This window comes from Canis aureus, chromosome 2 (assembly GCF_053574225.1).
Source record: "Canis aureus isolate CA01 chromosome 2, VMU_Caureus_v.1.0, whole genome shotgun sequence".
In the NCBI taxonomy this organism is placed as follows: Eukaryota; Metazoa; Chordata; class Mammalia; order Carnivora; family Canidae; genus Canis; species Canis aureus.
Genome location: NC_135612.1, coordinates 75178514 through 75205602, shown reverse-complemented (window position 1 = coordinate 75205602; position 27089 = coordinate 75178514). Strand labels below are relative to the sequence as shown.

The 27089-nt window shown below is 42.9% G+C and overlaps 1 protein-coding gene and 1 pseudogene across 4 annotated transcripts in view; both read left to right on the top strand.

Moving 5' to 3' along the window:
* TBC1D1 (TBC1 domain family member 1) overlaps positions 1-27089 on the top strand; it is a 237843-nt gene that overhangs the window by 29465 nt on the left and 181289 nt on the right. The window lies entirely within an intron of this gene.
* On the top strand, positions 10158-12307 carry LOC144302407 (large ribosomal subunit protein eL39 pseudogene; annotated as a pseudogene).

The following is a 27089-nucleotide window of genomic DNA, read 5'->3' as shown; positions in this document are numbered from 1 at the left end:
TTGGGACATTTGTTCTTTTTGCCTGAGCAGCATCTATTCTTACTTAATCTATCAATAGCTTCTCCTTTAGGTCCACTGGGAATGACCCAAAGCTAGTTAGCATACTCTGTTACCTTGGCTTCAATGATTGGTTCAGGGGTGAGTTTGTGATCCAAGCCACGCAAATCAGATTCAATCTTGGAAATACAAGCTCTCTGCTGGGGATGCTGGGGAACCACATGGCCCCTGCCTGGAAAGAGCCTGTGAGACTGAAGCCAACATGGAGGCAGGGCAGTGATGGATGGGGTAGCTGGGCCCTCATGACATCATCTCCACCGGATCCAGCTTGCCTGTGCTCTCGGGTGCACAAGCCAGGAAAGTCCCCATTGATGCCTCATCCCTTTAGGTAGCTGTTGCAACCACAAGAGCTTTAACTAATAATTCTCCTCTTTTTTTTTTCTTTTTTTTTCAGTTCACTTGCCCATGTCTTGACTTGACTCACTGGGTTTGATCATTCCATTCTCCAGGATTTGCCTCACACCGATCCTCTTACTCTGGGCTTTTTCAAGTATAACTGCACCTTGCTGGCTCCTGCCCTGCTCCCCCTGCCCAAACTGCCTCATGGGATAGTTTCTCATCACTCTGCTATGAGTCAGAGTTTATAGGTTTATGAGCGGCCTGTGCTTTGTATGAACTGATCATTGCTGTTGTTAATAATGACAGAAAAAATGTCTACCATTAATGCAGCACTTCTTTTTTATGGTGGTAAAATATGCATTACATAAAATTTATCATTTTAGCCATTATTAGAGTACAGTCCAGTGGCATTAAGAACATCTGCAGTGTTGTACAACTACGCCACTAACCATTTCCAGAACTTTCATCATCCCCAACAGAAACTCTGTACCCATTAAAAATAACTCCCCAGACCCTGGTAATGTCTATTCTACTTACCATCTCTGTGAATGTGCCTATTCCAGGTATCTTAAGTAAGTAGGATCCTATAATATTCATCCTTTCCTGTTTGGTTTGTTTCACTTAGCAGAATATTTTTAAGGTTCATGGAGCATGTATCAGAATTTCTTTCCTTTGTAAGGCTGAATAACGACCCATTGAATGTATAGCCCACATTTTATCTATCCATCTGTTGATGGACATTTGTGGTTTCCATCTATTGACTATTGTGAATAATGCTGCTATGAACGTTGAGACCCAAGTATTTGGGTCCCTGCTTCCAATTCTTTGAGAATATATTAAGAAGTGAAATTGCTGGATCAATCCTGTACTTTCTATGTGCTAGGCATTGTGCTGTGTATTTTATGCTCATTATTTAATTTTTCTAGAACTTTATGGGGCAGTATTCATAAGAGACACAGAGAGAAGCAGAGACATAGGCAGAGGGAGAAGCAAGCTCTTTGTGGGGAGCACGATGTGGGACTCGATCCCAGGACCCTGGATCATGACCTGAGCCAAAGGCAGACGCTCAACCATGAGCCATCCAGGTGCCTGTATGAGGCAATATTATTATTCTTACTTTACAGTTGAGGAAACTGAGGCTGAGGGAAGTTAACATGTCCGAGGACACATCTTTTTTCCATGAACAACCCACATATGTTGGACTCCAGAATGCTGTGGCTACTATCAAGTTAGCCCTTTAGGCCCTCCATGAAACACATGTCATATTCTGTGTGGATATCCACTGGGCTGCAAGCTGGAGTACATAGTCATGCGTTCATCATGCCTAGGGTACTCTTTAGTGAATGGAGAAGAAGGGCAATGACTCCACAGCTTGTAGCATGGACTGTGGGGTGTCTGGCCCGCCTTTCTTAATGCTGTATTGTCTCCTCCATTTGCAGTGCTGGGCTTTATTCTTGCCCAGCTGGTGACCAGTTTGACCAGCCTCTTTCAGAACATGTATAGCTGCTATCTTTTATGAGCCCAAGCCTGTCTGTAGGTGGAGGGAAGAAAGAAATAGGCAAAAAACAAATTTATATATTTCGTGTGATTGAAAAAATGACACATAACCATTGCAGACAATTTAGGGGGAAAAAAAGAAACATATAACAAAGAAAACAGAAACCACCCTAAAATTATGCTATTCAGAGATAACTGTTTTTAATGAAGTTTAAAATAAATTAATGAAATGCTATATTATCCTCTATTAGAAAAGATCAGAATGTTTTGGTATCAATTTACTCTATAAAACAAAGGGGAGAAATTGGCCCTGAAAGTCCCCCCATCTACCTCTAATATGTTTAAATTACTCAATTCAGTTACTGAAGATTTATGTCTTTCTATTTGGATGACATTCATCCTACAGAATTTGCCAGATGGTGCCCTGCAATGGCTCTATGATTATCCATCATCATTAAAAGGAAATGCTCTATAATCTGTCTGCATTAGCTTTAAACTATTTCAAAGGCATGTGTGTGCTTTGGAAGAAAGGTACTACATGAGGAAAACATACAGGGAGACCTTTCTAGAGAAGATGGGGAATGCTAGGAGTAAACACTAAACTCCAATGCTGAAAGCAAGAAGAATGTAAATGACAGGTGACAGGATGTTACTCCAAGACATAGATTCCTTCCCTTTATCATCCCCAATAGGGTGTTCTCTGCCTCCCATCCCTTAGGTCCTGTTGCTGTGACTCCTAAGTGCTTTAGCATTGCTCTCCAGGGCTGCTGAAGTCCTGTGGCACCTTCATCCACGTTAGGGAAAGTCTTCCCTTCCTTCCTCTGAGAAGAGGCAGTCCTGCTCTACAGCTTGGCCAGCGGAGCAGTGGGGAGTTCACTCTTCACTTGCTTTCTTGGCCAGGCACCCTTGTTCAGTGAGCAACACATGAAATTCCATGTAATGGTCCTGGCTCTGCCTTTTTTTTTTTTTAATTGAAGCATAATTAACATCCAGCGTTCTATTAGTTTCAGATGGACAATATAATGATTCAACTATAATATACATTATCCTGTGCTCATTACATAAGTGTTCTCTTAACTCCCTTTATCTATTCCACCCATCCTCCCTCCCACCCACCTCCCCTCTGGCAACCACCAGAGTGTTTTCTGTATTTAAGTGTCTGGTTTCTTTTACTTCTTTTTTTTTTTTTTTCCTTTGTTCATTTGCTTTATTTCTTAAATCCCACATATGAATGAAATCCTCTGGTATTTGTCTATTTCTGCCTGACTTATTGCACTTAGCATTATACTCTCTAGATCCAGCCATGTTGTTGTGAATGGCAAGATCTCATTCTTTTTGTGGAAGCATAAAAGTTAAAATTCAAGTAGTATACTGGTTCAAAAAAATCAAATATCTTAGAAAAGGCCTTTAGAGAATGTATCAAGAATTCTCAAACCTCGGTTAAAATGAAAACACACCTTGGGAAGCAATTTGTTTACAAAGCTTACACCTGCAATGTGACCCAACTTTTCCACTTCTAGGTATTTAACCAAGGGAAACAAAAATGAACCAACCCAAATATCCAGCAACAACTGAATGGATAAACAATTTGTGTTATATTCCTTAATGGCATATTACTTAGCAGTAAAAAGAATGAACTATTGATATATACAACAAAATGGATGAATCTCATAATTATCCCAAGTGAAGAAAAATTAAGCAAAGGTATATACCATATGATTCCTTTTATAGAAAACTCTAGAAAATGCAGCCTAATCTCTTGGGTGACAGAAAGCAGATCAGTATTTGGTCGGGGTATGGTAAGGGGGCATTGGGGGAGAAAGGAAGGAGATACTACAATGGGAAATAAGCCAATTTGGGGAGCTAATGATGGTTTCACGGTATATACGTATGTCAGAACCCATCAGATAATACACATTGTGTGCAGTGTATTTTCTACCAGTTACACCATCATAAAGCTGTAAAAAGAAAAATTTATCTTGATTTCCTTTTCTACAAGTTTGAGCAAAGACTAGTTTTATTTAAAACCAACACTCAGTGGAGTGTCGAGCTCTTGATTTCAGCTCAGGTCATGATCTCAGGGTTGTGAGATCAAGCACCACATTGGGCTCTGCACTCAGCAGGTTGTCTGTTTCTCTCCCTTTGCCCCTCCCCACCCCCATTTCTTTCTCTTTCTCTCTTCCAAATAAATAAATCTTTAACAGAAAATATAAAAATAAAATGAAGAGAAAAGCTGCAAAACTAACATAGTACATCTTTATCCATCATCTCTTGATGAACACTGGGTTGTTAGAAACACTATGTCTTGGCTGTTGCAACTAATGCATCACATAAAGCTTTAAACGATGGTCCTGGGTCTGCCTTTTTGAGGCTTGCCTCTCTCTGGGCACATGGAGGCTGTATATATTCTAGATCTAGGTGATGCAGCCCCAATTCTGGATGAGCCCTGGTGATGTGGTCCTTAACTCAACACGCATTTATTGAACTCAATCCAAGCCTAGTTCCCATGGAGAGTTACCTGGACCTTGACATCAGTCCTACCTTTTCCTTGGCCGCTGCTACCGCCAGCTCTGTTTTTTAGAGATTAGTACTTTCAACAAAGTTCTCTAAGTCTTAGCTGAATTTATGTGAAGTGGTTTTGTCTACATGTGCTTGAACGATCACTTTGTGACTATTAGTAGCTATTCAGAATAACACAGATTCCTAATGTAGTCAGGAACACATCTGCTAGATCTTCCAAAGCTCTGATTCCAGTTAAAATTCTCTTCATTTCTGATTTTTTAAAAAATTGAAGCTAGTCCCCTCTCCTGCTAAAATAAATTCTGTTTCTTCTTTGGATCTTGGTTCTTAAATTTACCTAGGCTACTTGTTGTTTTCAAGTCTTTCCCTCTATCGCTCTCTCTTTTTTTTTAAGAGGGTGTGTGTGTGTGGAGCAGGAGTGGGAGAGGAGTGGGAGAGGGAGACAGAATTTTTTTTTTTTTTTTTTTAGAGAGAAGATCTTAAGCAGGCCTCACACCCAGTGTGGAACCAATGCAGGGCTCATTCTCATGACCTGAGATTATGAGCTGTGCTGAAATCAAGGATTCAGATGCTTAAATCAAGATTCAGACTGAGCCACCAGGCACCCCTCTTTCCCTCTTTAAAGCTACTCCTGAGGAGTCTTATTGCTACTTAACTCATATTTTCTTTGGTCTGGAAAGCCCAAATTCATGGTCCCAGCTGTGCTAGATAGGCATCCCTAGTTTTTGCTTTACCACAGCGATGTTTATATAAAAGCAAACCCAGCAAGTATATTGTCTTAGATGTGCTGGATGAGTTCTTTATGTTAGAAACAATCATTGTGCCATTTTGCAAAGGAAATGTCATTTTGTGGAAATATGTGATAGAGTGTGATGCTGAGCGGCTTAGACACAAATCCATAGGTTTTTATCTGGTTAATGCACCTTCAAAAAATATTGGTGGCTTGAAACTCAGGTCATTATTGTCTCTTCTCCCAAATAGTAATGATTGCTTCCAGACCAAAGGCAAATGTGATTAAAAGCTGCACTCTAGAGCCACTTATTAGCTTAAGGACCTTGGGAAGTTCCTGAATTTCTCTGTGTTTTAGTTTCTTTGTTAAACCAGGATAATGATAGTACCACTGTCTTGGGTTGTTGCATGGATTGATGGTGTTGGGATGTGTCACATGCTAGAATAGGTCCTGGCATGTAGGTGGAGCTACAACTCTGTAAGTATTAGCTATCTTTTTTTTTTTTTAATTTTTATTTATTTATGATAGTCACAGAGAGAGAGAGAGAGGCAGAGACATAGGCAGAGGGAGAAGCAGGCCCCATGCACCGGGAGCCCGATGTGGGATTCAATCCCAGGTCTCCAGGATCGCGCCCTGGGCCAAAGGCAGGCGCCAAACCACTGCGCCACCCAGGGATCCCAAGTATTAGCTATCTTATGAAAAATACCACGTGGCTATCTTTTGGAAGACAGACAAGATTTAGGTATGCCTATTTATAATGTAGCATTACTTTTTGTATACACTTGCCAAGCTAATTGTGATCCTGATAAATAGCAAATGTTTAAATGCTTTAAAACAGACTGGTGTTCTGTTTTATTTTGCCAACTTTTGATAATTGAATGGCCTCAGGAATCCCCCCCGCCCCCTTAGATGGGATCCAGAGTTATCAGAGTCAAGGTAAGGGTAATAATAAAAAGAATCTGAATGTTTCTTTTACATCTGATTGGTTTTTTGGTTTGTTTTTACTTCTGATTGTTAAATCTCTGTTTCTGTTGCTTTTTCTTAATCCAGTGGCAAGATACTCTGTTCTGTTTTGCTTCTTGCACAGTTTGTTTGGATTCTACTTTCTCTCTTACTCACTGCAGTAAGGCAGCCAGCCCTTGCAGTGGGTACACTTTAGAAAATTTAGATCTTGATTTTGCAGCTTGTCTGTGCTCAATAAACAGCCAACCTGTGCCAATTTTTTTCCAGGCTCTTTTTGGCAGAGGAATGACAACTGGCCACTCTGGTCAGGAATGCTCTGCGCTCGTCAGTGGGTGGCTAGAATCTGAGCTAAAATATAAGAAATCCGACCTTAATCTAACTTTTTCTATCATAGACATGAACGTCATTATAACTGAGAAATTTGTGGGGGCCACTTTTTATAGTGCAGTAGTTGTTTAACCAAGTAACTTCTGGAAATTCAAGGTCATATGAAACATGAACAGAGTTACCTGAAGCGCTGCAAGCTCTTCCTGAACCATGTCTAGGCTGGGCTTAGAACTTTGGGCAGGAAACAGAAAAATGTTCTTCTGGACTACTAGTCCTAGCACATTGTTGCCTCCCTTTATCTATTGGTACTTTATTTTTAAAAATTTATTTATTCATGAGAGACTCAGAGAGAGGGGCAGAGACCTAGGCAAAGGGAGAAGCAGGCTTCCTGAGGGAAGCCCAATGTGGGCTCCCTATCTATTGGTACTTTAAACTGGTCGTGATGAAACTATAAATGGCTCAGTGTATAACCAATACAGTAATTTGTGTCTTAATTTTTTTTGATAATTTCGTGACTAGTGCCATTTTTTTCTTTCTATATGTCTAGTCTGGCATTTATCTGTCTACAGATTCAGTTCTTTTTTTTTTTTTTTTTTAGATTTTATTTATTTATTCGAGAGAGAGAGAGAGAGAGAGAGAGAGGCAGAGGGAGAAGCAGGCTCCATGCGGGGAGCCTGACATGGGACTCGATCCCGGGTCTGTAGGATCGGGCCCTGGGCTGAAGGCGCCGCTAAACCGCTGAGGCACTGAGGCTGCCCCAGATTCAGTTCTTGAATCAGAAATGATCATGGATGGTTTACAAGTCGACATGAAATATAACAGTATTCTATTGATTAAAAGTTGGGTGACAGGGATGCCTGGGTGGCTCAGCAGTTGAGTGTCTGCCTTCAGCTCAGGGTGTGATTGTGGGGTCCAGGATTGAGTCCCACATCGGGCTTCTTGCAGGGAGCCTACTTCTTCTGCTTATGTCTCTACCTCTCTCTCTCTCTCTCTCTCTCTCTCTCTCTCTCTCTATTTGTGTATCTCTCATGAATAAATGAATAAAAATCTTAAAAAAAAAAAAGAGTTGGGTGACAGAGGAGAGAAACACAATGAGGACATACTATTGAGTCAGAAAGAAAAGTTAGGATGGGGTGCTATGTAACATTATTTTATACCAGTGGTTTTCCAATATGGTGTGCATTGGCCTCACAGTTGGGTATTTGTTAAAAGTGCAGGTTCTTTGGCCTTGCCCCATGAACTCTGGCCCCCGTATTATTAACATGTACCTCCAGGAGATTCAGACACAGTGGTGTGGGGCCGTCTCTAGAAGTGCTGACCTGTTTACTTACTGCAGATGAGTAAATTTGGCTCCAAGCTTTCTGGAAGTCAAACATGAAAAGAGAAGGTTGCTTTCGCACAGTGTAAAGAAGATAGTATCTTTGGCTTAGGTATAAATGAAAGTTTAACTATGCTATATTAGCTTTGATCCCTGGATCCGATGTTGACTTGCATAGGAATTTGGAAAGAAACATCTTCTATCATCCTCCCTAACATGAAATACATCAGTGAGTCTGTTGTATTCCACTAAATGGTATTAACTGACTTTTTGGAGGGTATGTACCAAAATCTCTTAGAGAGAAAAGTAAGGATGGGGAAAAAAGTGGAGATGAGGGGATGGACAAATATGAAGCAGGAAAAAGAGTGAGAGAATGAAAAATGCAGATGGCCACCAGTTTGGACAACAGTTTGGTATTATCTGCCAAAAGTGAATATATCACATACCCCATAACCCAGCAGTTTCAATCCTAAGACAATACCTATGAATTTCTGCACACTAATGCCAGGAACGGGAACAGAATGTTTATGGCAGCACAGTTTGTGATAACTAAAAATTAGAGACAACCCAAACACCTGTCACCAGTAGAAGGGGAAAACTGTAGAATAGGATGGATTTCTAAACAGCAACAAAAATGAGTAAGTTACAGTTATGTGTAAAAACATGAACTAATTTAGAAACCATAAAGCTGATCAAAGGAAGCCGAGTAGAGGAAAATACACATTGTGTGATTCCATTCTTTTAAGTTTCAAAAGGGTAAAAAAGAACTGATCTATTGTTTAGGAGGTGCGTGTTTGGAAGTTGGGAATCATCACCTTTCTAGGGAAGGAAGAAGCCGGGATCACGAAGGGGTATGTGGGAGTCTTTGGGCAGATGATGCTCATTCATTTCTTTCTTTTCCTGTTTTATTGAGGTATAATTGACGTACAGCACTGCATACGTACGAGGTGTGTGGCATAATGATTTGACTTACATGTGCTGTAAAATGGTAGCCATGGTAAGTTTAGTTAATATCCATCATCTCATAGAGATATGGAAAAAGAAAAAAGGAAAAACAGTGTCTTTCTCCATGTGGTGAGAACTATTAGGATTTATACTTTTAACTTACGTATATGCCGTACAGCAGTGTTAGCCAGAGTCATGTTGGATATCACATCCCTAGTATGTATTTATCCTGGAGCTGGAACTTTGTACCTTTTGACCACCTTCCTCCAAACCACCTCCCTACCACCACCACCACACACACACTGTCACCCCTGGTGACCACAAATCTGATCTCTTTTTCGGAGTTTTTTTTTTGTTTTTGTTTTCATTTTTAGATTCCACATGTAAATGAGATCATATAATATTTATCTTTCTCTGTCTGACTTATTTCATTTAGCATTATGACCTTAAGGTCTACCCATATTGTCACAAATGGCAGAATTTACTCTAAATAATATTCCATTTGGGCAGCCTGGGTGACTCAGCAGTTTAGCACCTGCCTTCAGCCCAGGGTGTGATCCTGGAGACCGGGGATTGAGTCCCACGTCGGGCTCCTTGCATGGAGCCTGCTTCTCCCTCTGCCTGTGTCACTGCCTCTCTCTATCTCTGTGTCTCTCATGAATAAATAAATAAAATCTTTATAAATAAATTAAATAAATAAATAAATACAATTCCATTGTATGGACATACCACAGTTTCTTTCTCCAATCATCCATTGATGGATGAACTTGGGTGGTTTCCATGTCTTGGCAATTATGAATAATGCTGCTGTTGACATGGAGGTGCAGTTATGTCTTCATAGTGTTTTCATCTCCTTCAGATATATTCCCAGAACTGCTGGATCATATGGTAGTTCTCATTCATTTCTTGACTTGGTTGGTAGTTATCTATGTGTCTGATTTCATAGAAATCGATAAGCCGCTTTAGGTACTTTCCTGTTCGTGTATTACTTTGTTTTCCTTGAGGCGTATGGTTAGATATTAAAATACTAAATAGGGATGCCTGGGTGGCTCAGCAGTTGAGCATCTGCCTTCCACCCAGGGCATGATCCTGGAGTCCCAGGATCAAGTCCCACATCGGGCTCCTTGCATGGAGCCTGCTTCTCCCTCTGCCTGTGTCTCTGCCTCTCTCTCTCTCTCTCTCTCTCATGAATAAATGAATTAAAAAAATCTTTTAAAAAAATAATAAAAATAAAATACTAAATAATTATTTATTTATTTTTTTTTTTTAATTTTTTTTAAATTTATTTATGATAGTCACAGAGAGAGAGAGAGAGAGAGGCAGAGACACAGGCAGAGGAAGAAGCAGGCTCCATGCACCGGGAGGCCGACGTGGGATTCGATCCCGGGTCTCCAGGATCGCGCCCTGGGCCAAAGGCAGGCGCCAAACCGCTGCGCCACCCAGGGATCCCCTAAATAATTATTTAAAACTGTAAGTAATGAAAAGGTGAAGAGTTAAGGGACATTCACAAGATTAAAACTCACTTCAACAACGGTAGAGAAAATTGGATTGGGTTAAACTCCGAGCACTTTACCTGTCATATGGAGAAAGAATGCATTAGGAAACTCTCTGATAGTGAATTTATATAAGAATAATAATGGCCATTACTGTTTCTTTTTATAAGATTTATTTGTTAATTTGAGAGAGAAAGAAAGTGCAGGGCATGAGTAAGAGGGAGAGGGAGAGAGAGAATCTGAAGCAGGCTCATGCCCAGCTCAGAGCCCCATGCGGGGCTCGATCTCATAGTCCATGAGATCATGACCTGAATGGAGACCAAGAGTTGGATGCTTAACTGACTGAGCCACCCAGACACTCGGGCCATTACTATTTCTTGCAGGCCTCGTTCATGCCATTCTCCATGATAGGTACTTACTGTCACAAAAATTTATGAAAAGGAAGCACTGTTCTCCCCATTACTCCTAATGTTTTCTGTTCCCCTCATTCCTTTCTGTTGAAACTCATTCACACCAGATGTTCTACAATCTCATCCTGTGGTGTAAAACCTTTTCCTTTTCCCTGTGCCTCACTCCAGACTTCCTTTGTCGTGATGATGGTAACTTGAGCAGGATCGAGAGATAAATTGTGAAAAAATGAACTAGATCTAAGAGCTCTGTGTCTGTTCCATTTCCTCCCCCCATCAGCCTCAGTCAGTAGGGTTTTGACTAACAAATTTGGAATCATCTGAGAAAACTTTAAACTCATCTGTCATTGTTGTTGTTGTTTTTTTCCTCCCAGTGGCAGCTGAAGATTGCATTCATGGGCTTCTGCCAGAATAAACAGTCTGAATCTTTAGTGGGATCTCTGAAATCCAACTCCCAGTCATTTCTAAAGGAGATGTCAATACGGGGCATCTTTAGTTTGCCCTTTACGGAAATAGCTTGTCAGTTCTCTAGAACCAGTTCCTTGCATGATGCCTTCTGGAGCCCACTAAAATCAGAATATGCAATGAAATTTTAATTTCTGAGCTTTTCATTGATGTGGGAAAATAAGAATTACCACTGATGGTCCATAATGGTTATGTTGTAATACATTCATTAGATTGGAGGTCATATGAAATCAGCTTTTCCTGTTTTCATTGATCCTTGGGGAAAATGGTTTTACAAAGCTTTTGGGATGGAAAAAGACAAAAGAAAATAAAAAATGAAAATACTAGTAACTGTGATGAGCAAGCATTAATCTACTTTAAATATAAAGCTCTTCTTTTAAGAAGGGTTTGATATGACATTTAATGTCTTCTGAATTGTGGCGTCTTAGAGCAGGAATGACCCTGATGGAGTGAATCAAATTCCTTCATTTTACAGATAAAAAGACTGATTCAGAGACGTGCTGCTAGGCAATGTCAGAGGTGGGACAGAGACCCGGGACTCCTGGCTTCCTGCCCTCATAGAGCAATCTCTAAATGACTTTCACATAAAATATAATTTTAGAAGAATCTATTTAATACACTTAAAAGCTTAATAAATCCCAGAGTCTTAAAACTTCCACTGGAATACTGTATTGCACTAGGTGTGATACCAGGCAGTTAAAACACAGTATAGTTGGGACACCTGGCTGACTCAGTGGGTAGAGCACGTGACGCTTAATCTCGAGATTGTGAGTTCGAGTCCCACATTGGACATAGATTTTACATTTAAAAAAAAAAAAAAACTGCCGTTGCGCCGCCATCCTGGTTGCGTGTGGTTGACTGTGATCACCATGTCTTCTCACAAGACTTTCAGAATCAAGCGATTCCTGGCCAAGAAACAAAAGCAGAATTGTCCTATTCCCCAGTGGATTCGGATGAAAACTGGTAATAAAATCAGGTGCAACTCCAAGAGGAGACACTGGAGAAGAACCAAGCTGGGTCTGTGAGGAAGCATCGCATATCATGAAATAGCAAACATAATTGGCACACATATTTTTTTTTTGGCGCACATATTTAAGCCGCATGGAGATCACATGTTCCTATCCTATCAATATGGAAACATCCTTCCTACCTGGCCAATAGACATGTCTTATCAAGGGAATGATTTTCTCTGTTACTATGCCTCTATACAAGTAGGTTGGTTCAGTAATAAATGTGAGACCTTTCAGCTGAAAAAAATAAAAATAAAAAATAAAACTAACAGCAATGCATATATTACCTACTGTCTAACAAAGATTAGAAGATTTTGACACCTCTAACTACACACACACACACACACACACACACAAATAGTGGAATAGTAGGAAATAAAGACTCTAGAATCAAGCAAACTTATACCCCTCCCGGAACTGGCTGTGTTTCCTCCTGCAATTATGTAGACTTTTAAAATCTGAGTTTCCACATTTGTAAAATGAGGAAAGTAAAACTACTCTTCTGCTGACTGTGAGAAACAAAATGGATAATATGTTAAGCATTTAGCACATCGTGTGCAATAAGCTTTCAATAAACGTTAGTAGCTAACAACATGGACAGAATGTCGAACAGTGAGTGAACTTAAGGAAAACGAGGTGTGTTTCATCGTCTTGACCCCCATGCTGATCGTAAGCATTATGTAGGCTGGCTATCTCTGGTCTGGGGACTGGGTCCACACCAAGGGTGTGGCATAGTTTTATTCATGGGGGGGGGATGTAGAAAAGACTTTTAGGTGGAAGGAAAAGAAAACATGTCAAGGAGCCTGGAAGATGCGGGAGCCAGACTGCCCAGTGAATAGCCTTGTCCCGGGGGCTGAGGTTAGCAGAAGCTGTGTCACAGTGTTCAGTGTAAGGGAGGACAAACTAACACATGTCAGTTTGTACCAGGTGAGCAGTGACTCTCTGGTCAACGGGGAGAAAGTTGGTGGATGAGTAGCTTTGGCAGTAAGCATCCAGGGTGTCATGGCCTGAATCCAGAGGCTTGGGTGGTGGGGTTGGGGGGTGATGTGCATGAGTATGAAGGAAAGAGGAACCAGACTGCCTGGAATCTGGAAAGGTCCACTGGCCAGACAACTGTTTGTCTGGGGATGTATCTGGGAGCCAAGGCCAGAAGCTCGGGATGAGTCAGAGTGGGCATGGGCACCACAGGTGCAGACTGTCCCAGGGGCTGTGCCAGGAGCCAGTGCACATCAGGCTACCCAGACAACCCAGACCCGGGGAGGGGGGTGGCTCCAAGACCCATGATAAGGTTGGCCAGAAATAAATCTGAGAAATTGGTTAGAAATTGGAGGGAATCGGGCAGCCCCGGTGGCACAGCGGTTTGGCGCCACCTGCAGCCCAGGGCGTGATCCTGGAGACCCTGGATCGAGTCCTCGTCAGGCTCTCTGTATGATGCCTGCTTCTCCCTCTGCCTGTGTCTCTGCCTCTCTCTCTGTGTCTCTCATGAATAAATAAATAAAATCTTAATTTAAAAAAAAAGATCGTATTTATTTATTTGAGAGGGAGATAGCAAGAGAGAGACCACAAGCTGGAGGGGGGTGGATGGCAGGAAGAGAGGGAGAAGCAGACTCCCCGCTGAGCAGGGAGCCCCTGTGGGGCTCAGTCCCAGGACCCTGAGATCATGACCTGAGCCAAAGGCAGGTGCTTAACCAACTCACCCAGGTGCCCTGATGATAATGTTGCTTCTCCTGTCATCTGTCACCAGATGTGCCCTGTGCAGAGTTGGTGTCTATAGGCCTGAAAATTGATGCAAACGGCTTCTGACAAAAAGTAAAGGAGCAGAGTGAGCAGGAAAAAAAAAGGATCGCTTTTGTTAGGGTGGAAACCCGAGTTGGCCAGCAGAGAAGAGTCTGACAAAGGCTAATTTGTCGAAGTTTCTACACATCAGAGGCTGGGGCAGGAGCGAATTTTCTTTGGAGGCTCCCCTTTATCTGCTGGCCCTTACATATCATTTGCCCTCAGGGTTCCATCACAGACCTGCTTCTCTTCCCACCTGTAGCAGCCAGAGGAGGCCTGGTTTTGCTGCAATAACCCATGATCTTCAGATCTCAGTGACTTATAATAGTAAACGTTTATCATTATTACTTGGTTGCTTGTTTTTTTTTAAAGATTTTATTTTTATTTATTCATGAGACACACACACACACAGAGAGAGAGAGAGAGAGAGAGAGAGAGGCAGAGACACAGGCAGAGAGAGAGAAGCAGGCTCCATGCAGGGAGCCTGATGTGGGACTTGATCCTGGGTCTCCAGGATCAGGCCCTGGGCTGAAGGCAGTGCTAAGCCACTAAGCCACCCGGGCTGCCCTCACTTGGTTGCTTGTAGACTTTATTCTGAGAGCCAGGCTCACTGAGTGGCCTCTGTCTGGGATGTTGCTGCTGGTCATAGCAGATGGAGAAGAGACCACAGGGAACCTTGAGCTGGCCTCAGAGCTTCTGCACAGAAGGGAGGTGACGCCCTTCATTTCCGTTTGCACGTCATTGGTCAAAACAAATTACATGACCAAACGTGACATCAACAGGGTGGTAAAGTCTCATTGTTCCCCAGGGAGGGGCAGTGAAGCTTTGTAACAGTCAGTCCAAGTCCACCCCATGATTGTACGGACCCCAGGGTCATCTCAACTGCTCCTGTGATCACAGGGGTTGTCTGAATGATCCTAGGTCCCCTCCTCTACCTCAGATATCTGGGCTGATAGCCAGACCCACATATAAGCTGGGATCAGGCTGTTGTCCTTGGCCACTTTAAATTGAACATGACCAAACTGAAGTCACTTCCTCTTTAGCATTTTTTTTTTTTTTTAGTATTTCATTTTAAAAAAAAAAAATGCATTTTGGACAGCCCGGGTGGCTCAGCTCAGCGGTTTAGCACCACCTTCGGCCCAGGGCCTGATCCTGGAGACCCGGAATCAAGTCCCATGTCGGGCTCCCTGCATGGAGCCTGCTTCTCCCGCTGCCTGTGTCTCTGCCTCTCTCTCTGTGTCTCTCAGGAATAAATAAATAAATCTTTTCTAAAAAAATATTTTTTAAAAAATCTTTTTTTTTAAAGATGCGTTTATTTATTTGCAAGAGAGAGAAGGAGAAGAGGGGCAGAGGAGAGGGAAAGAGAATCTCAAGCAAACTCCCTGCGGAGCATGCAACCCAACACAGGACTTGGATCTCATGACCCTGAGATGATCATGTCCTGAGCTCAGATGCTTAACCGGCTGAGCCACCCAGAGGCCTCTAGCATTTCATTTCTTTTTGATTAAAGTCCCACTGTCCAGCTGGCTACCTAAATCAGGCACTTGGGTGTTGTCTCTGACTTCTCTTCCTTCTTATTCACCCAGGATCCAGCCCAACCATAACGTCTTCTTGATGGTAACCAGTGAGTGTCTCTTGGATATTTCTGCTTCTTTTCCTCTCTCCTACCCCTGCTAGTTCAGGATATGGTCCATCTATTCTGGACTACTTTAGTGAGCTCTTAAGCAGTCTCCATGCTTCCGTGTTTCCCCTCTCCAGATCATTCCACCCAGCATCCAAGTGATCTTTCTGATTTGCAGATCTGAGGACACACCCTTCCGTGCACCTCTGCGAAAGCTCTAGCCTGGCTTCTGATGGAGAACACAGCTGTAGATCGCTGGTGAAATTCTTCCTCTGCCTCTGCAGTCTCCCCTAAACTATTATCCCACCCCTCAGGCCTGCTTACATTTCCTGCCCCCACCATAGTGAGCCCCTTCCATGTTCTCTCATGTGCTATGCTCTCTCTTACTTCTAGAATACTCTGTGTGTTGCTCGTACTGACTGTTACGCTTGCTCTGTATCCCCTTCAGCTGGCTAACTGTAGCTCATCCCTCAGATCTCACCTTAATCATCACTTTCCCCCAGGAAGCCTTCTCTGGCTCCTTCCTAAACTAGATCAGATGTACTTTGGTGTCACCGTACTTCCTCTTCGATGGCACAGATCATCTGCTTACCGCTTACTTAAATGCCTGTTTTCTGTCTTTGCTGCCACACGGTGATCTCTTTGAGGGCAATGACTAGTTTTGTATTACGTCTCCGGCTCCTAGCAGAGTGCCTTGAACAGTCCAGGGGCTGGTAAGTGTTTCTGGCGTGAGGGTGAATGACCACTCGTGGTGTCAACTAGCAGGGTTTGTCCTGAACTCAAGAACGAGGCCAGAAAGGCACGAAAGGGTCCTTACTTCCTTAATGTCAGGGTGAGCTGAGAGGGACTAGCTGGCGTAGGGCTAGAGGGATAGGATCAAAGTAAAGCAGACCTCTGGAGAAAGGTAAAGGGAGGCAGGGTTGGGAAGAAGTGAGAGCCGCTGGAATATAAGCTTCTCAAGGAATGAATTTTTTGTTCACTGCAAAACCCTGTGCCTACAACAATGTGCAACCTAGATTAGCCAGTTAATGATCACTTTATTGAATGAATGAGTGAGTGAGTGAATGAATGAACGAACAACTTGTGGCTCAGACTTCCAGAGCCAATCCTGGCTGATGGAAGCAGAAAAAGATTTAATAGAAGGACATAGGTTCGTTCACAGGATCAACATAAAAAACAGGGAATCAAGCCTTGAAAATGAGCAGCAACCAACAGGAGGTGAGCGGGGGTGGGACCATGGTCCAGGTTACATCACAGAAATGCCCCGCTAAGGAATCCCCGCTGGCACACTGCCACCAGACACTGCTGTCCTGGCCCGGCCACCACTGGCCGTAGGCTGCAGTGCCGCTGGCCTCTATTGCCACTGCCCTCCTCCTGAGTCCCATCTCACTGACCCTGTGACCTGACTTGACTCCTTCAAGTTTCAAAGTCCCAGACAGGAACACCGGACTGAACCAAGGCTGACGGCCCTCTCAGTGGCTGCCAGGAAGGAGAAGAGAGCAAATAATTGTCCCCCGTCAGCAGAGGGGGCCATGCCGCCACCTGTCTGAGATTCCTCCCTAAGGAAGACCTGCGATGCAGGCCAGCCTAAGAGGCTCTAAGTGTCCTCTGCGGGAGGACCTGATAGAAAAATTGAGAATCAAGGAAAGTATTTTCTTTTCTTTCTTTCTTTTTTAAAAGATTTTATTTACTAATTGGAGAGACAGCACATAATGTGAGAGGAAGAGGGGGAGCAGACTCCCTACTGAGCAAAGAGCCCATTGCGGGGCTCTATCCTAGGACCCTGGAACATGGCCTGAGGCAAAGGCAGCCGCTGAACTGGCTGGGCCACCCAGGCACCCCCCCAAGGAAAGTATTTTCTCATTTAAATTATTTTATCATAGACACTATTAAAAATAGAACCGATTCAGAATTTTGTAAAGTATAAGAGTGCCTGGGTGGCTCCGTGGGTTAAGCATCTGTCTTCAGCCCAGGTAGTAATCTCAGGGTCCTGGGATCCAGCCTCATGTCGGCCTCCCTGCTCAGGGGGGAGTCTGCTTCTCCTTCTCCCTCTGTCCCTCCCCCTGCTTGTGCTCTCTCTCCCTCTCTCTCAAATAAATAAATAAAATCTTAAAAAATAACAGAAGTTTGTAGAGTATAAAATGTAAGTTTACTCCCTACTTCCCGATCCTCTGTTATCAAGAAATAACCCCCATTATCAGCTGGGAATACGTTATTACACACTTACTCAAGAAACCTCTTGGATGAGAATTGTTTCTCGGGGCACCTGAATGGCTCATTAGTTGAGCATCTGCCTTTGGCTCAGGGCGTGTTCTCGGGGTCCTGGGATTGAGTCCTTCATTGGGGTCCCTGCAGGGAGACTGCTTCTCCTTCTGCCTATGTCTCTGCCTCTTTCTGTGTGTCTCTTATGAATAAATAAAATCTAAAAAAAAAGAATTGTTTCTTGAGCCACACAGGGCCAGATCTCATAGCTATTATTGGGTATTTATAATTTACATACAGGGCTTATTATCAGGTATTTTTTACTTGGGAATCAAGTGGTTGCTTGGAATCTCAAGCCTGGTGATGGCATCTGTCATTTTGATGGGTGAGCACAATTTGAGTTCTGTTGGAGGGAAGGTATTCACTCTGCCTTAATTGATTTGAGTTGCCAAGGAGACCACTTCCTATTCCAGATGCCTCATGTGGAGAGTTCCTTTCTTCTTAAAAAAACAAAAATTATCTAAAATAATGCTTTGCTTGGATTTTAAAGAAATAAAGTTCTAGGGCTGCCTGGGTGACTTAGTCAGTTAAGCATCTGCCTTTGGCTCAGGTCATGATCCCAGTGTCCTGGGATCAAGCCCCACATCCGGGCTCCTTGCTCTGTGGGGAGTCTCCTTCTCCCTCTCTGTGTCCTTCTGCCCCTCCCCCCTGCTCGTGCATGTGTTTGTGCTCTCTCTCTCTCATTCTCTCTCAAATAAATAAATAAAAATCTTCAAAAAAAAAAAAAAGAAAGAAAGTTCTAGAATGAATCCATCCTCAACCAACTTCCAGTGAAGTTATTCTGGATGTGCAGTTGTAAATTTTCCTTATTGTGCTGGTAGCTGGCTTGTCTGTAGTGTCCAGGAAGCAGCGCTCAGGTGCCCCATGTTGGTTGGACAGTGCAACCATAAGACTCTTTGATTCAAGACCATTTCACATAAAAAACAGAGGATTGCTCAAGAAGCAAGTTGAATTTTAACAAAGCGGAACTAGTTGTTAAAGGTCATATTCTTAAGATTTATGACAAACCATATGCTAAAGTTATAAACTGAATAATATACTTAAGTGAGGTAGATAAATGTGTCTCAGATTGCTACGAGGCTGACCCAAATTGGTCATGAGATTAGTCCCAAAATAAGTATCCAGTATGGTATCCAGTGTGGCCTTTCAAGAAGGAAGCAAATCTAGTACTTAATTCCAGCCTGTTTTGCTTTATTGTCACTTGACCGGGTTTATGTCAATGAAAGATGTTGCATATGTAGTTTTTAAATAGTACCACGTGCTGCTTCTTTATCAAGTAAGCAGTCCGCAGTATTTCTACATGAAAGGGAGCAGATATGATAAGATTTAGATGAGACATCAGGATTCCCATATATAACCTTGATGTCTGAAGTTTATGTTATATTAGTACTGAAACTGGTGGCAGTTCAGTCTTATAGTCAGGATAAATTCTCAGTCTTTTTGATAGACTCTAATAAACAGATATGGGTTGAAAATTTTAAGTGTGGATTAATTGCAATAATTCCAATTTGGAATCTCAGCCAAAATAAAAGTCAGCTTTTTGTGGGCATTTTGATAACAGAGAAGGGTCTTCATTTAAAAATATCATTTTACAAGGGGCACCTGCGTGGCTCAATCAGTTAAGTATCTAACTCTTGATTTCAACTCAGGTCATGATCTCAAGGTCATGAGATCGAACTCTGCATTGGGCTCCACGCTCATTGGGGAGTCTGCTTGAGGATTCTCTCACTCCCTTTCCCTCTGTTCCTCCGCCCCACTTGCACACGAGCACACACATGTGTGATCTCTCTCTTTCTCTCAAATAAATAAATGTTTAAAAAATATATATCATATTACAAATAATTATAGCAAAGCAGTGGTGAATATGGCAGAAAGCCATAGTATTTTACAAAGAAATACTGGCTTTTTTTTAAAAAAAAAAAAAAGGTACCAGTTCAAGTGGCAACATTTAAAAAGAGGTGAAAGCATGAACTTTGATATTTTAGTTGGAATTAAATTTGCCCTTGCCTTGGTGTCTCATCTGTTATACAAACAATCCTCAGTAGATGAGAAATGTTGGAAAACTCAGTATCCTACGCATCTGTTAAAATACTACCATTGTTTTGTCTGAGCAGGAAGTGAACAGTTCTGCTGTGTCCCCAGGGAGAGGCTAGACCATAACCAGGGCGTTGAAGGGTCAGCAGCTGCCCAACGAAATGAATTAGAGGCATCAGCTGCAGAAAAAGGAAGCTGCACAGTGGTGGCCACCGTGAGGAGAAGTGGGAGCTGTGGTGGTGGCAGCAGGGGACCAGTGGTGCCTGGAGAGGGTGTTTGGGAGTGCAGGTCATGGCAGTGCTGATTGTGGTTTCCTTTTCAGCCTGTGGGCCTGAGCCAGGTGCTTTGCTGAGCTTTACAAAATTTTGGTACAGCCACAGGATTCTACATGGAAATGAAAATATGTGTCCATGCAAGTCTTGTACACAGCAGTGCTCCTTGCAGCTCTCTCTGTAATAGCCCCAGATGGAAACCAGCCCAGAAACTGAAAACAAGCCAGATGTCCAACAACAGGTGGCAAATAGAGTGCTACTCACCAGTAAAAAGGATGCACATGGCGATGTGGAAAATGTCGAAATCATTATGCTGCGTGAAATAAGCCCCTACCGCCAATAAAAAGAGTACATGCTATGTAATTCTATTTATATAAAACTCTAGAAAAGGCCAGCTAATCTTTAGAGAAGAAAACATCAGTAGTTGCTTGTACATTGGGTGGAGGAAAGGATGGATTGCAAGGGGGCATATGGATTTTTGAGGGTGATGGAAATGTTTGGTAGGTTGTGTTGGTCTCATAGATTATGTTCATATGTCAAATCACATCAAATTATAGTCTTTGGGGCAGCCCCGGTGGCCCAGCGGTTTAGCGCCGCCTTCAGCCCAGTGCGTGATCCTGGAGACCCAGGATCGTGTCCCACGTCGGGCTCCCTGCATGGAGCCTGCTTCTCCCTCTGCCTGTATCTCTGCCTTTCTCTCTCTCTCTCTCTCTCTCTGTGTGTGTGTCTCTCATGAATAAATAAAATCTTAAAAAAAAAAAACCAAAGTGTAGTCTTTAATGTTTTACTTTTTAAAAGCTTTTATTTATTTATTCATGAGAGACACACAGATAGAGGGAGAAGCAGGCTCCTTGATGGGAGCCCGATGTGGGACCCGATCTCAGGACTCCAGGATCACTCCCTGAGCCAAAGGCAGATGCTCAACCACTGAGCCACCCAGGTGCCCCCAAATCATAGACTTTAAATATATACAACATTTATTGTAAATAAATATTAAACAAAAAAACCCTCCAAAAAAACAAAAAGAATAGGGCCATGAGACAGTAAGTGCTCAGTAGGTGTCCATTAATAATAATAGTAATAACAATACAAGATAGGCACTATTATTGTCTGTTTTATTTTTTTTATTTTTAAAAAGATCTTATTTATTTATTCATGAGAGACAGACAGAGAGAGAGAGAGAGGAGAGAGGAGAGAGGCAGGCAGAGACACAGGCAGAGGGAGAAGCAGGGTCCACGCAGGGAGCCTAACATGGGACTCGATCCCAGGTCTCCAGGATCGTGCCCTGGGCTGAAGGCGGTGCTAAGCCACTGAGCCACCGGGGCTGCCCTATTGTCTGTTTTAAAGCCTAGAGAGGTTAAGTAACTTACCTAAGGTCACACAGCCAACGGATAGTATGGCCAGAAAGCAGGCACAGCCCGAGACCTGAACCCTGCAGTGTGAAGACAGAGCTAGGAGAATGAGAATGAGAAGGGTTGCCTCTTACCATCCTCTACTTCTTCTGGGTAGAAGATTGTAAGAGGCAACATGCCAGAGAGGCGGTGAGAGGAACGAAGAGCAATCCACGGAGGAAGAGCATCCACTCAGAACATTTTGTAGGACATTCTTATTGAGTACGGAAGCCATCCTCTTCTCATTCAGTTTTTGACTTACATACCGTGAAATTCACCATTTCAAGTCTGGAATTTGATGGTTTTTGGTATATTCATGGGCTTGTGCAATCATAACGAGCAAACTAGGTAACAGTTTTGACACTCTCAACAAGAAATGCCATACCTATCAGGGATCACTGTCCATCTTCCTCTTCACCCTATCCAACCCCCCTTGCCCCGGAAACCATGAATCCACGTTCGGTCCCTATAGATTTGCCTCTTGGGATATTTCCTGTACATGGAATCACATAACATGTGGCCTTTTGGATCTGGCATCTTTCCCTTAGAATAATGTCTTTAAAGTTCACCTGAGTTGTAGTGTGTATCAGCACCTCGTTCCTTTTCAGGGCCGAATAGTATTCCATCATACCCGTGGACCACATTTGGTATATCTGGTCATCAGTTGATGGACATTGGATTGCTTCCACTTTTTGGTGACTACAAATAATGCTGCCATTCTCAATCAGCGTTGTTTCAGCAACTGATGGTGATTTTAAGGGAGAGGCAGGTATTGGTCATAGGCACCTCTACCATCCACACGGAAGTCGATTTATTGGCGGGCTTCTAGTTCACCCTACATTTAACAACATATGTGAGGATTCTTCTGAAATATTGCCCGTGTGGTAAAGAATTTAGACTTAGGCTAGAGGTTCCAATACTAGTGTTTCTTAATATTAATGTTTAGGTTAATTGTTTGCAAAATTCCTGATAATGTTTATTGAGCCCTTTTTAATTTTTGGAGTGTATTTTGCAGTATAATTTTACAATGATCTTGGTGCTAAATGATGATGATTTTTGTTATAGAAGAGGCCTCGAGGCCCAGGGAGGAGGTGGCCTGTCGCACATGCTGTGACTGCCTGGCGGGTGGCTCCTGACCGCCCCCTGAGCTCACCTGCAGCTACATGCACATAGCTTCCCGACTTGGCCACCGGGTATCCCTGCTTCTCAGCCTGAGGCTTTCTCAGGAGCCCCAAGGGTGAGCTCAGATTGCCTGAGGCCAGCCTGGCAGTGCTGGGGATCTGATGACCCCCAGGCAACCTGAAACTAATAAGATAAATAAATACCCAGCTTCCCTCTTTTCTCCCGAATGTTCTACATCAGAGGTCAGCAAACTTCTTCTCTTAAGGGCCACATAGCAAATGTTTTCAACTTTACAGGCCACACGCTCTCTGTTGCAACTATTGAAATCTGTCCCTTCTGCAGGAGAGCAGCCGCAGACTGTGCCAAGGGAGGGAGCCTGGCTAGGTGCCAGTTAAACTTTCCTTACAGAAAGGGACGATGGGTTGGAGTTGACCTGCTGGCTGCAGGGTGCTCAGCCCTATTCTCCGGGATTCCTGATGCCCCGGGGAGTTGAACCCCAGTTGCCCCCGGAGGTAACCGGGGCATTACCACACGTTTTGGGGCTTTGCCTTCTTTCCTGTGTTGTCACTTGCCTGTCCTCACTTGTGCTTCCGAGGATTTCTAGCCAAACACATGCCCTGCCCCCAATTCCTTTTCTCAGGGCCTGTTTTGGGGGGAGCCGAACTGAGAAGCCAGGGGCAGTGCTAGTCCTATTCACTATAATCTTAGGACAGGCTAAGTATGCGAAGAGGCCACAGGCTCTGGAGTGAGTCCCAGCTGCTGCTCTGCTCCTCAGTGGCCCTGGATGGGGGACTTCCCCTCCTTGTCCCAGGGTTCCTTCAGCTATAAAGTGGGTATCATCATAGAACCTACCACAAAGTATTGTTAAGGTTTTCTGTTGGGATCCCTGGGTGGAGCAGCGGTTTGGCGCCTGCCTTTGGCCCAGGGCGCGATCCTGAAGACCCGGGAACGAGTCCCACGTCGGGCTCCCGGTGCATGGAGCCTGCTTCTCCCTCTGCCTGTGTCTGTGCCTCTCTCTCTCTCTCTCTCTGTGTGACTATCATAAATAAATAAAAATTAAAAAAAAAAGATCTTCTGTTACTCCTTGTGTAGAGGACCTAATATAGTGCATTGAGGTATTAGAAAGCATAGCAACATTTGCACAGTTGATGACATTTTATTTTTTTTTTTTACACATGAAAAAGTACCTTGATGGTCTCTTTGCAGGAAAACTTTACAGTGAATTGATGGAATTGTGTTATTTATTAGAGGTGAGAAATATAATTGGCTGACCCACAGTATGCATTCTTACCCACTTTGGATCCTTGCTTATTTGAAAACCTGTTGTCTATCATGTTTAAACAACACAAAGCACAAAGAGTTTTTATCTTTTAGAGTTATATGCTGAAATATCTATGGATGAAATAGTCCGTTGAGGATAGTTTCCAAAATAATCTGTGGAAGAAAGTAGATGTGGTTATAAATGAAACACGATTGGTCTTCAGTTGACAGTTGTTGAAGTTTGGGTGATGGGACCTAGGGGTTCATTGTAATCTCTTTACTTTCCTATTTGTTTGAAAATTTCTATACTTATAATTTAAAAACACCCACAGTTTCAGGGACGCCTGGGTGGTGCATTCGGTTGAGCATCCTACTCTTGGTTTTAGCTCAGGTCGTGATTTCAGGGTCGTGAGATCAAGGCCCATGTTGGGTTCCACACTCAGCTCAGCTTTGGCTTAAGACTTATTTTCTCCCTCTCTCTCTGCCCCTCCCCTTGCCATGCCCCCTCGCCAGGCTCTCAATTCCTCTTTCTCTCAAATAAACAAATAAATCTTTTTAAAAAACCCCTCAGTTTTAGAATTTAGAAACAAAATCTTGTTGTTATAAGAACCGTGCTGGAATTATCTCCAGTTGGAGCCTGGGGGACCACTGTACCCCAGTTCCTCAATATACCAGAAGTATAGGGTCTTTCTCATTCTTTTTTTTTTTTTTTGGTCTTTCTCATTCTTGAGTATACCTGAGCACCCCCCCCCCCCCCAGCAAGCTTTGTCTTACGTGGTCAGCAGTGAGAGAAGGAGCCTCATGACACTCAGCTGGAGGAGAAAAGTCCTGGTAACACTCAGCAAGGATGGAAAAATGGACCTTATGGTCACAAATTGGCAAACTTCAAAAAGAGTATTTGAAAGAGATGAATCTCGATTCAGTAAAACACTTAGGATTTATAAAGTGGTGATGGTATTTGTCCAGGAGAATAAAACACTGATGATCTAGAAAGGGGTCACAGTCTCTGCCCCGAGGAGGAAGTCATTAAGAATTTTAGATTTTAGAAAATTATCCTGAAGTTCAGTTGATAATGGGCATGGGATTTTACCATGGTCCCCCCACTCTGTAAGTGTAACCAGTCTACAAATTAATGCCTAAGAGTCCTCAGCCTAAGAATAAGCCTTTCCCTTGATTGTAAGGAGATGTAGGCGAGGCTGGGGAAGACCTTCCTAGGTCTGAAGGAGCACTGAGCTTCTGGGATCAACAAGGAGCTTCCAGTTCACGGTGGCCCTGAGATGATTTATCCTACATCTTCAGATTGTTCTTTAAGATTGCGTTGTGGTCTTCACTCAGGGGAGGATGTAGTTTTTGAGATTTTTGGCTTTTATAGTATATGATTTAAAGTCCGTGATTCAGCGGATATTCTTGGGCAGTCATTGGAAGAATGTGAATTAAAACCTCCATCTCTGGAGGCACCTGGGTGGCTCAGTGGTTGAGCGTTTACCTTCGGCTCAGGTCGTGATCCCGGGGTCCTGGGATCGAGTTCGAATTCAGTTCCCTCTAGGGAACCTGCTTCTCCCTCTGCCTATGTCTCTGTATCTTTCATGAATAAACAAAATCTTAAAAAAAAAAAAAAAGAAAAAGAAAAAGAAAAAGAAAAAAGAAAAGAAAAACCTCCATCTCTGGAGCTCTGGTTTTTTAGTCATCTCTCACATCCTATTTGTTTCACAGATAACGTGATGGTTTTGAGTCGATCTGGGCTGCAGGAAAACTGTGCTAATTTACAGGAGAAATCAAAGCAAATCCACTCATTTGATTGAGGATGTGCAGTCATCACCGTGTGCTGATTGATGTGCAAGGTCTCTGACAGCCCTTGAGACTATTACCCACACACGTCTCATACCTCTCCCACCCTGGCACTCAGGCATGTTTTGCATTTAAATCAGGTGATTTGATGCCTTTTCTGATGAGTTCAGGATGAAAAGTGTGAATGCTAAATTTTGGAATAATATTAAAAAAGATATGTGGGAATATGGTGTAGCATGAAAAGCATGTTGTTAATTAATGACATAGAGTCAGGTAGGAATTCCTTAGGTACGAGAGGGATAGTGCTTTTAATCTGGAAGTGATCTTGAAGAATTCTTTGGAGTATTTTTTTTAAAGACTTTATTTATTTATTCCTGAGAGAGACACATAGAGAGAGAGGCAGAGACACAGGCAGAGGGAGAAGCAGGCTCCATGCAGGGAGCCCTACGTGGGACTCAGTCCCAGGATCCCAGGATCACAACCTGAGCCAAAGGCAGATGCTCAATCACTGAGCCATCCAGGCATCTCTGGAGTATGTTTTTAAGCTGATACACATTAATATCAGACTTTTAAAAAAAGCGCCAAAAAGAAAAAAAGCGCCAGAAAGCTATGTGCAATTAAGGCTTAATCAAGGAGTGACACATGCCTATCAGGACTGGTAATAGAACACTGCTTACGTAGTTTTAAATTCCCACATTACTGAAGCAGAACATACCAGTTATATAATATGATATATAAAATCTACTACTTTGGGCAGCCCTGGTGACTCAGCGGTTTAGCACCACCTTCAGCCCAGGGCATGATCCTGGAGTCCTGGGATGGAGTCCCACGTCAGGCTCTCTCCATGGAGCCTGCTTCTCCCTCTGCCTGTGTCTCTGCCTCTCTCTCTCTCTCTCTCTCTCTCGTCTCTCTGCGTATTCTCATGAATAAATAAATAAAATCTTTAAAAAAAATCTACTACTTTGTCATTAAGTTTGAGATCTTTCCAAACCATTTTACCTATTGAACATGTCCCTATAGTTGCTTAATAATGACTTGGATAAAAGACTGTACAAAAATATAGTTGCAAGTAAGTGCAAATAAGTTAAAATGACTGAGAAAAGTGACCAAGGCTGATGTGTAGAATCCTGGTAAAATCTACAACAGCTCCTTCAAGAGAGGGGTGAGCATGAGCCAAGCCGGGAAACTGTGGACACTGAGAAGTTTGGATGGTTAGTGTGGTCAGTTTGGTGTGTGGTCAAGGACAGTGGACAATGAGGGTGGGTTTGGCTAGAAATAAAAGAATGTCCACTTTATAGCAGCTTATAGCCTCATTCCTCAGAATGTGGCTTTTTAGACAGCTTAGCAGCATAGGTTCTCAGGCCCCACTGAATCAGAATTTTCATTTTAATGAGATTTTCAAATGATTCATAGATACATTAAGTAAGTCCCATTTAGACAACAAAGATATTTTGATGTCTCACTTAATAAGGAGTTGGAAGAAAGAAGTTCC